Source organism: Somniosus microcephalus, chromosome 14 (assembly GCF_052327205.1).
Source record: "Somniosus microcephalus isolate GS21.2 chromosome 14, FLI_Smic_1.0, whole genome shotgun sequence".
Lineage (NCBI taxonomy): Eukaryota > Metazoa > Chordata > Chondrichthyes > Squaliformes > Somniosidae > Somniosus > Somniosus microcephalus.
Genome location: NC_141000.1, coordinates 18,774,394 through 18,785,283, shown reverse-complemented (window position 1 = coordinate 18,785,283; position 10,890 = coordinate 18,774,394).

Genomic DNA, 10,890 nt, shown 5'->3' with positions numbered 1-10,890 from the left:
GACCCTTGTCTGCCACCATCACATATATTGGAAAATCACCAGTGCCTGGCCCACGATTTTCTGACATTGGGCAAGGTTATGGTTGACTATGAGATGTGGCAGAGATAGTTTGTCGCAAGATTATTCTCAATGTTCCAGTCATTAAAACAATGACAGTAAATAAATTGAAAGTTCTTCATGTTAAACATGTCAGGCTTCAGCTATAATGAAATTTGAGATGAAGATCCTTGGGGGGCTGGCCAAGCCTCAATACACCCGGATTTTATTAATGTCAGTTTTAATGTCAAAAATCCCAAATGGTTTCCACGCATAATAATTTTTAATGTTCTGGATAAGTTCTTTTTACTTTATTTGGTGGTTGCTGATGGGAGACATGCACAAACAGTCTGAGTTCAGTGAATAATTGCAGTTCAGCTTAAAATAAAGTTGAGGTGAAAGTAATCCAGTGTAACAGTTCGAAGAACATCTTTTCACACCTACAATCATTTTAAAATAGGAGGACAATTATCCAAAATGACTTTTTCCTCTGGACAAAATTCACCGAGATTCAGTCCAAAAATAATCAGATTGTATGCTGTCTAATGCCATTTAAACATTAAAATAAATAATACAGAATAAGACTTGAAATTCCAGTCCAGGAGCTGTGCCACTGAAGATGCATCAGGCTGGACTTCTGCCCGCTCACCTTCCCCGGCGACGACCCTGCCCGCTCACCTTCCCCGGCGACGACCCTGCCCGCTCACCTTCCCCGGCGACGACCCTGCCCGCTCACCTTCCCCGGCGACGACCCTGCCCGCTCACCTTCCCCGGCGACGACCCTGCCCGCTCACCTTCCCCGGCGACGACCCTGCCCGCTCACCTTCCCCGGCGACGACCCTGCCCGCTCACCTTCCCCGGCGACGACCCTGCCCGCTCACCTTCCCCGGCGACGACCCTGCCCGCTCACCTTCCCCGGCGACGACCCTGCCCGCTCACCTTCCCCGGCGACGACCCTGCCCGCTCACCATCCCCGGCGACGACCCTGCCCGCTCACCTTCCCCGGTGACGACCCTGCCCGCTCACCTTCCCCGGTGACGACCCTGCCCGCTCACCTTCCCCGGTGACGACCCTGCCCGCTCACCTTCCCCGGTGACGACCCTGCCCGCTCACCTTCCCCGGTGACGACCCTGCCCGCTCACCTTCCCCGGTGACGACCCTGCCCGCTCACCTTCCCCGGTGATGACCCTGCCCGCTCACCTTCCCCGGTGACGACCCTGCCCGCTCACCATCCCCGGTGACGACCCTGCCCGCTCACCTTCCCCGGTGACGACCCTGCCCGCTCACCTTCCCCGGTGACGACCCGGTCCCAAACTCCAGGGATGGAGTCCTTCATGCAGCAGGGGTGTGTGTGCCATTTACGACACTGTTAGGGCTCCCACCCATGGGGAAACAACGCCAGTCCATTGGAGATGGGGAGAGGTGATAGTATTTTCTGGCCAAGTGTCCTAAAATTATTATTTTTATTTCTAGCTTTCCCTTGACTGTTTTCATAATGGGAAGTGATCGTTCTCTGATCGATTACCTTTGGGAAATGTTATCATGACCCTTGCAGTGTCATTGCATGTAAGGAATGTCTGCATCATGCTGGTGCACCTTCTGTTGGCTGTATGCTGAGCAGAACCGGGTGGAATTTTTGGGGGAGCTTGGCATCCAATCGGTCCCGTATCCGACTTTGACTTCACAACACAGCGGTGGTGGTGGGGGGGGTTGGGGGGCGGGGAGGTGGGAGGGTGGCGGGGAGAGGGAGGGGTGTAGGAGGTTGGGTGAAAGAAGTGCCTACCATCCCTTACCCCCACCATCCCCTCCCCAACCTTCAGAATTCCCCAAAGTGGTCAGATAAGAGCAGAAGCAGGTTCCACGACAAATTCTTCCCCTCCCCCAAGCGTCCAGCTTGTACTAAATCTATGCCCAAAATGGGCCGGGATTTCTAGACCATCATTTATTATATAGACAATGGGCCAGAAATTCGGGTCCCCACGGGTGAGTACGCGCTGGGTACTCACGCGTAGGCCCAACGAAAGTGCATGCACTGCGCATGAGCGGGAAACCGGAACTTCCGTTCCCTTAAAGGAAGGGGTTCACAGGTCGAACTCGTGCGCCGGAGCGGCAGCGCGTGCGCCTGGAACTTCCGTTTTTTTTTTGCAGGTTTCTCCGGGAGGGTAAGTCTCCAGGAGCTACGCTTCTAAAAAGCAGTCGCAAGGCCTGCTTTTAACAAGGTAAGTGGTGAATTAAGTAAAATTAAAACATTTTTTCCACAGGTTTATTATTTTTAAATACTTTAAAGAAAGGTAAGTTTATTTTTAGCCCCATTAGAAACTGTAATTAATTTTTTCAAAAATGTTAATTATTGTTTAAAATAGTTATTTTGTGTAATTTAGTTATTTAAAAAATGTGATTTAAAAAAAAATTTATTTGAAGTTTTGGTTATGTTTTGGGGCTGAATTGTATTCATAGATTTGACAGCTCTTCCTGTCAAATCTATGAGTACAGATTCCCTGCTCCGATTGGGTCTCCATGGCCCACGTGATCCCAGGGGACACTTCGAACTAACTGCGCCCCTGGGATACGCAAGCACTGCGCGCCGGCAGTTGGAGCAAGCCCAGGATCGGAATCCCACGTGGGCCCACAGCTCAACGGCCGGTGCGCTAAGTAAGTGCAGGTCAGAGGCTTGCACCCGCGGGAAGCCCCCGACCCGAGTTTCTGGGCCAATAATGGACTCCTAGGAATGATGATAAAGCAGTAAAATGATTTAGGTAATGCCACCAGAATTAGGAACTCTGAGGGTACACACTGCAGAGTGGGGGCAAGTGGTTTCATAGAAACATAGAAGATAGGAGCAGGAGTAGGCCATTCGGCCCTTTGAGCCTGCTCCGCCATTCAATGTGATCATGGCTGATCATCCAAATTCAGTACCCTGTCCCTGCCTTTTCCCCATATCCCTTGATCCCTTTAGCCTCAAGAAATATATCCAACTCTTTCTTGAATATATTTAATGAACTAGCCTCCATCGCCCTCTGTGGCAGAGAATTCCACAGGTTCACCACTCTCTGGGTGAAGGAATTCCTCCTCATTTCAGTCCTAAATGGCTTACCCCTTATCCTTAGACTATGACCCCTGGTTCTGGACTCCCCGGCCATCAGAAACATCCTTCCTGCATCTAGTCTGTCCAGACCTGACAGAATTTTATAGGTTTCGATGAGATCCCCTCTCAATCTTCTAAACTCCAGTGAGTATAAGCCCAATTGCCACAATCTCTCCTCATACGTCATTCCTGCCATTCCAGGTATCAGCCTGGTGAATCTTCGCTGCACTCCCTCCATGGCAAGAATGTCCTTCCTCAGGTAAGGTGACCAAAACTGCACACAATACTCAAGGTGCGGTCTCACCAAGGCCCTGTACAACTGTAGCAAGACATCCTTGTTCCTGTACTCGAACCCTCTTGCTACGAAGGCCAACATACCATTTGCCTTCTTAACCGCCTGCTGCACCTGCATGCTTACCTTCAGCGACTGGTGCACAAGGACACCCAGGTCTCTTTGCACTTCCCCTTCTCCCAATCTATTGCTATTCAAATAATAATCTGCCTTCCTGTTTTTGCCACCAAAGTGGATAACCTCACATTTATCCGCATTATAGTGCATTTGCCATGTTTCTGCCCAATCACCCAACCTGTCCAAATCGTACTGGAGTTTCCCGACATCCTCCTCGCAGCTTACCCTCCCGCCCAGCTTTGTGTTGTCTGCAAATTTGGAGATATTACATCCAATTCCCTCGTCCAGATCATTAATATATCTTGTGAACAGCTGGGGTCCTAGGACCGATCCTTGCGGTACCCCACTAGTCACTGCCTGCCACTCGGAAAATGACCCGTTTATTCCAACTCTTTGCTTTCTGTCCGCCAACCAGTTCTCTATCCAAGTCAATACCGTGCCCCCAATCCCATGTGCCTTAATTTTGCATGCTAATCTCTTATGTGGGACCTTATCGAAAGCCTTCTGAAAGTCCAAATACACCACATCCACTGGTTCTCCCTTATCTATTTTACCAGTTACATCCTCAAAAAATTCCAGTAGATTAGTCAAGCATGATTTACCTTTTGTAAATCCATGTTGACTTTGTCCGATCCTATCACTGCTTTCCAAGTGCTCTGCTATTACATCTTTTATAATAGACTCTAGCATTTTCCCCACTACCGATGTCAGGCTTACCGGTCTATAATTCCCCGCTTTTTCTCTACCACCTTTTTTGAATAGTGGGGTAACATTAGCTACCCTCCAATCCACGGGTACCGTTCCAGAGTCTATCGAGTTCTGGAAGATGACCAGCAATGCATCTACTATTTCTAGGGCCACTTTATTTTTGCTCTTACTGTTTGTTGTCGGTGGCCAATACCTGGCTAGTCTGCTCCGTGAAGCCGATGCATGATGTCCTGCTCACAGAAGCACTGAAAGCTGTAACCTCATCGCTGGAGGTTTATTAAATAAATTCTGCAGTTGATTATTAGCAAATACCACAATCAGCATATATTATACATATGTGTTTTAATGAATTTATCTTGACTTTGGGCTACAATTTCTGTCAGTAATTTTGCTCATGAAAATGATTGCTTAAATCACATTGCGCATAATTGAACATTAAATCCAACTGTGCATGCTCATCTGTACAGAGCGCAAATTACAGCACCAGAACTGAAATGCTAAACTTGAAGCTGGTACTTTGTTTTTCCAATAAAGGCTGTATTAAGCTGTACAAAATTCAAACACACCACCCAAACACATTTTTCCTTCTGTTTAATTACACTGTTAGAGTTAAGGTGTGATTTTAACACTACCCACCTGGTGGAAACCCAGGTGAACTCCCGGACTTCATCTGCATTCTGTGGGTGAGCTGCCTGCCCGAAATGGTAAGGAAGTTGCAGCTGAGCAGGAACAGGTGGGCAGGAGCAAAGTTTGGGGCAACAGGGAAACTGCCGGCCAACACTCAAGGGACGGTCACTCACAAGAAGGTAAGTGATGGGGAGTGGGTTTCACAAGGGTCTCATGAGAGTGAAGGGATGGAAGCTCCTGGGCTGGGGAGGCGGAGTTGGGGGTGGTCCTAAACTTCTCTGGTGGGGCCTCGGAGGAGCACTCTGGAGAAGCACATCTTCTAGCCAACCTTTCAGGCTGGTCTAAAGTGTATTTCATGTGAGAGCTGAGTTAACATATTTAAATGTATCTGCTGATAGCTTATTCTGTAACATCAGAGGGAAGCATCTGGACACAGTTGAAATAAAGTGCAACCAAACTTAATACAGGAAACTTTCGTTTAACTGGAGGTTAAATGTCCGGAAAGCTCTATCTACCGGCAAAATTTAGGAGCCGTTTCCTATAAGTTTTTTTACTTCTTGTTGCTTTTTTTTTCCAGTCAGGCTCTGCAAGGTCTAGCTGAAGCTGTTGCTTAGCTACAGAGACGCTTTTAAGCTGCGGCCGACTGTTTTGAAGCTGTTGCTAAGCAACAGGGTTTGTTGATTCACACGGAGCTCAAAAGCCCCGTATGTTTTAACATTAGCGCTGGTTTCTACGGCAGTTTTGATGGTACGGCACCAGCTCGGTCCCGTCAGTGCCGGATACCAGAAAGTTTCCTGTATCCTAAAAGTGATCGGGGTAGATCTTGACTTTGTGTGCGGTAGTGTAAAATGGATCTTCTTCTTCTTCTTAGGCAATCCCTCGGAACCGAGGATGACTTACTTCCACGTTAAAAATGAGTTCTCAGGTGACTGATGAGTCCAATGTGGGACCTACAGTCTCTGTCACAGGTGGGGCAGACGGTGGTTGAAGGGTCGGGTGGGTGGGGTGCTTGGGTTGATGTGCGCTCCTTGCGCTGTCTGCGCTTGTCTTCTGCTTGCTCCCGGCGAAGAGACTCAAGGTGTTCGGCACCTTCCCGGATGCTTCTCCTCCAATTTGTGTGGTCTTGGGCCAGGGATTCCCAGGTGTCGGTGGGGATGTGGCACTTTTTCAAGGAAGCTTTGAGGGTGTCCTTGAAGCATTTCATCTGTCCACCTGGGGCTCTCTTGCCGTGTTGGAGCTCCGAGTAGAACGCTCGTATCGGGCATGCGGACAATATGACCCGCCCATCGGAGCTGATCGAGCGTGGTCAAAGCTTCAATGCTGGGGATGTTGGCCTGAGCGAGAACACTGACGTTGGTGCGCCTATCCTGCCAGTGGATTTGCAGGATCTTGCGGAGGCAGCGTTGGTGGTACCTTTCCAGTGCTTTGAGGCGCCTGCTGTATATGGTCCATGTAAAACGGGTGCTAGCGAGTCAGCAGCCCGTTTTACATCTCTCCCAATATTTCTTTTGATTGAAGTCACCTCGCTCCATTTGGCAAGGCCAGCCTCTACCGTTAACATAAGTAGGCTTTTGGTGTGTGGCAAACAAGCGCAGGAAGCTCACGGAGGCATGTGATTGGCTCCACAGCACCAGGAATGAATGGATCAAGAAAATTGCTCCATTACTACTAAGTGAAAAAAATTAAACGATCAACCAACACTTAACACTGCGACAAAGCCAAACAGTCGCGTGGCCATTTTATATGGGCGAACTGCACCACAGATGAGGAGTTGGCAAGATGTGGAAGCTATTAACATAATTTTTTCACAGGACTACTGAGGCCCGCGCTGGTCGCCAGCACTGCCTCCTGAAAGCTGGCCGTTGTCTTCCCCGCAACATGTGGCATCAAACTTTGCCCACGACATCACAACACATGCTTCCCTCCAGGGAGGCTCCGTGCCACCATTGGAACCTATTAGAATTGAAACATAGGAACAGAGGAACAGGAGTAGGCCATTCAGCCCCACGAGCCTGCTCTGAGATTCAATGAGATCATGGCTGATCTGCGATCTAACTCTATATACCCGCCTTTGGCCCATATCCCTCATACCTTTGGTTAACAGAAAGCTATCAATCTCCGATTTAAAATGATCAATTAATCTAACATCCGTTGCCATTTGCGGAAGAGAGTTCCAAACTTCTGTCGCCCTTTGTGTGTAGAAGTGTTTCCTAATTTCACTCCTGAACGATCTGGCTCTAATTTTTAGACGATGCCCCTTAGTCCTAGAATCCCCAACCAGTGGGAATAGTTTCTCTCTATCTACCCTATCTGTTCCCCTTAATATCTTGAAAACTTTGATCAAATCACCCCTTTACCTTCTAAATTCTAGGGAATACAACCCTAATTTGTGTAATCTCTCCTCGTAACTTAAACCTTGAAGTCCGGGTATCATTCTGGTAAACCTACGCTGCACTCCCTCCAAGGCCAATATATCCTTCCTAAGGTGTGGTGCCCAGAACTGCTCCCAGTGCTCCAGGTGTGGTCTAACCAGGGTTTTGTAGAGCTGCAGCATAACTCCTACCCCCTTGTATTCTAGTCCTCTAGATATAAAGGCCAGCATTCCATTAGTCTTTTTGATTACTTTTTGGACCTGTTCATGACATTTTAACGGTCTATGTACCTGGACCCCCCAAGTCTCTTTGGTCCTCCACACTTTTTAGCCTTTCAACATTTAGAAAGTACCATGTTCTATCCTTTTTAGGCCCAAAGTGGATGACCTCACATTTGCCTACATTGAAATCCATTTGCCACAGTTTTGCCCATTCACTTAATCTGTGAATATCTCTTTGTAGTTTTATGCTTCCATCTACACTGCCTACAATGCCGCCTATCTTCGGGGCTTTACAAGTCTTCTTATTCTCCTGCATGCCAGTTTTTCAATCCCATTTCCGTTGTAGATTTGAACCTTCAGCGTGTCAACTGTTCACTTCATTTGTCTTGTGATCCTGCAGTCAATGGGGTTGATTTGAACTTGTGTTGCCTGGCATTAATGGGGCGGTAATGGCCTCAAGATGTTAACCCCGACGAGGCGGCCAGCGCCATTTTGAAAGAGGCCTACCGCTGGGCGTCTGAAGCGCCTGCCTGATTCGGGCGGCCAGTCTACTTTTAATATGCAAGCTGGGGTGCGAGGTTGGAAATGGTCATGGAGTGATGGAGTGCACCTGCAGGCATTTGACATCAAGGCAGCATTTGACCGAGACTGGCATCAAGGAGTCCTAGTAAAACTGAAGTCAATGGGAATCGGGGAAAACGCTCCACTAGCTGGAGTCATACTGGAAAACTGCTAATGTAACACCCTTATTTAAAAAGGGCAGTAGACAGAAGGCTGGAAACTATAGACCGGTTAGCCTAACATCTGTGGTAGGTAAAATTTTGGAGTCCATTATTAAGGAGACAGTAACAGGGCATTTGGATAATCATAATTTAATAGGACAAAGTCAGCATGGTTTTATGAAGGGGAAGTCATGTTTGACAAATTTGCTGGAGTTCTTTGAGGAAGTAACACATAGGGTGGATAAAGGGGAACCAGTGGACGTAGTGTATTTAGACTTCCAAAAGGCATTTGACAAGGTGCCACACAAAAGATTATTGCTTAAGATAAAAAATCACAGGATTGGGGGTAATATTCTGGCATGGATAGAGGATTGGCTATCTAACAGAAGGCAGAGAGTTGGGATAAATGGTTCATTCTCAGACTGGCAATCAGTAACTAGTGGTGTTCTGCAGGGGTCAGTGCTGGGTCCCCAACTCTTTACAATCTATATTAACGATTTGGAGGAGGGGACCGAGTGTAACATATCAAAATTTGCAGATGATACTAAGATGGGAGGGAAAGTAGTGAGTGAGGAGGACATAAAAACCTGCAAGGGGACATAGACAGGCTAAGTAAGTGGGCAGAGATTTGGTAGATGGGATACAATACTGGAAAGTGTGAGGTTATGCACTTTGGCAGGAAAAATCGTAGAGCAAGTTATTATCTTAATGGCAAGAAACTGGAAAGTACTGAAGTACAAAGGGATCTGGGGGTCCTGGTGCACAAAACTCAAAAGGTTAGTATGCAGGTGCAGCAAGTGATTAAGAAGGCCAATGGAATGTTGTCTTTCATTGCTAGGGGGATAGAATATAAAAATAGGGAGGTATTGCTTCAGTTGTACAAAGTATTGGTGAGACCGCACCTGGAATACTGCATACAGTTTTGGTGTCTGATGTGCCTTCAATAACCACAAAACTAGAAGTTATAGACTTTAACAAGTAGGCTTTTAATCACTAAGATCAGAGCTAACATCTCAACACACTGACTGACTCGCAGGAATGAGCCATACAGGTTAGTCAGGAAAGAGGAAGTGAAACCATACACCGTGTGGGGGAGGGTAATATACATGAGTGCAAAACGAATACAGGCAAGAACAAACAGATTTCATTACAGTGTCCATACTTAAGAAAAGACATACTTGCTCTCGAGTCAGTACAAAGAAGGTTCACTCGGTTAATCCCGGGGATGAGGGGATGGACATATGAGGAGAGGTTGAGTAGATTGGGACTCTACTCATTGGAGTTCAGAAGAATGAGAGGCGATCTTATTGAAACATATAAGATTGTGAAGGGGTTGGATCGGGTGGATGCGGGGAGGATGTTCCCGATGATGGGTGAAACTAGAACTAGGGGGCATAGTCTTAGAATAAGGGGCTGCTCTTTCAAAACTGAGATGAGGAGGAACTACTTCACTCAGAGGGTGGTAGGTCCATGGAATATGCTGCCCCAAAAAGCTGTAGAAGCTACATCATTACATAAATTTAAAACAGAAATAGACAGTTTCCTAGAAGTAAAGGGAATTAAGGGTTACGGGGAGCGGGCAGGAATTTGGACATGAGTCTAGGTTCGGATCGGATATGGCCCTGTGGGTAGCGGAGCGGGCCCAGGGGCCGTGTAGCCTGATCCTGCTCCTATTTCGTGTGTCTAATTCTGTTAGATTCAGGAGATGGTTCTGTGATAGTAGATTGGCGGTTAGCATCAGATCAGCCATGATCTTATTGAATGGCGGAGCAGGCGCGAGGGGCCGATTGGCCTACTCCTGCTCCTATTTCTTATGTTCTTATGTTCTTATAGCACTGATGACTGCACTGTCTTCAGTGCCATTCACAAATCCTCAGATAATGAAGCAGTCCATGCCCACATGCAACAAGACATCCAAAGATGTGCGGGTTAGGTTGATTGGCTATGATAAATTGACCCTTAGTGTTAGGGGGATTAAATACGTGGGGTTACAGGGATAGGGTGGGATATGTGTTGGTGTAGGGGTTACGGGGATCGGGTGGGATATGTGTCGGTGCAGGCTCGATGGGCGAAATGGCCTCTATCTGCACTGTGGGGTTTCTGTGATTCTGTGATTCTGTGAAGACCTGGATGATGTTCAGGCTTGGGCTGATAAGTGGCAGGTAACATTCACGCCACAGAAGTGCCAGGCAATAACTATCTCCAACAAGCGAGTATCTAACCACCTCCCCTTGACATTCAATGGCATTACCATCACCGAATCCCCCACCATCAACATCCTAGGGGTCACCATTAACCAGAAACTTAACTGGACCAGCCACATAAATACTGTGGCAACAAGAGCAGGTCAGAGACTAGGTATTCTGCGGCGAGTGTCTCACCTCCTGACTCCCCAAAGCCTTTCCATCATCTACAAGGCACAAGTAAGGATGACAACACTCAAGAATCTCGACCAGGACAAAGCAGCTGCTTGATTGACACCCCATTCACCACCTTAAACATTCACTCCCTCCACCACTGGCGTACCGTGGCTGCAGTGTGTATCTTTTACAAGATGCACTGCAGCAACTCACCAAGGCTTCTTCGGCAGCACCTCCCAAACCCGCGACCTCTTCCGCCTAGAGGGACAAGGGCAGCAGGTGCATGGGAACACCAGCACCTCCAAGTTCCCCTCCAAGTCACACACCATCCTGAATTAGAAGTATATCGC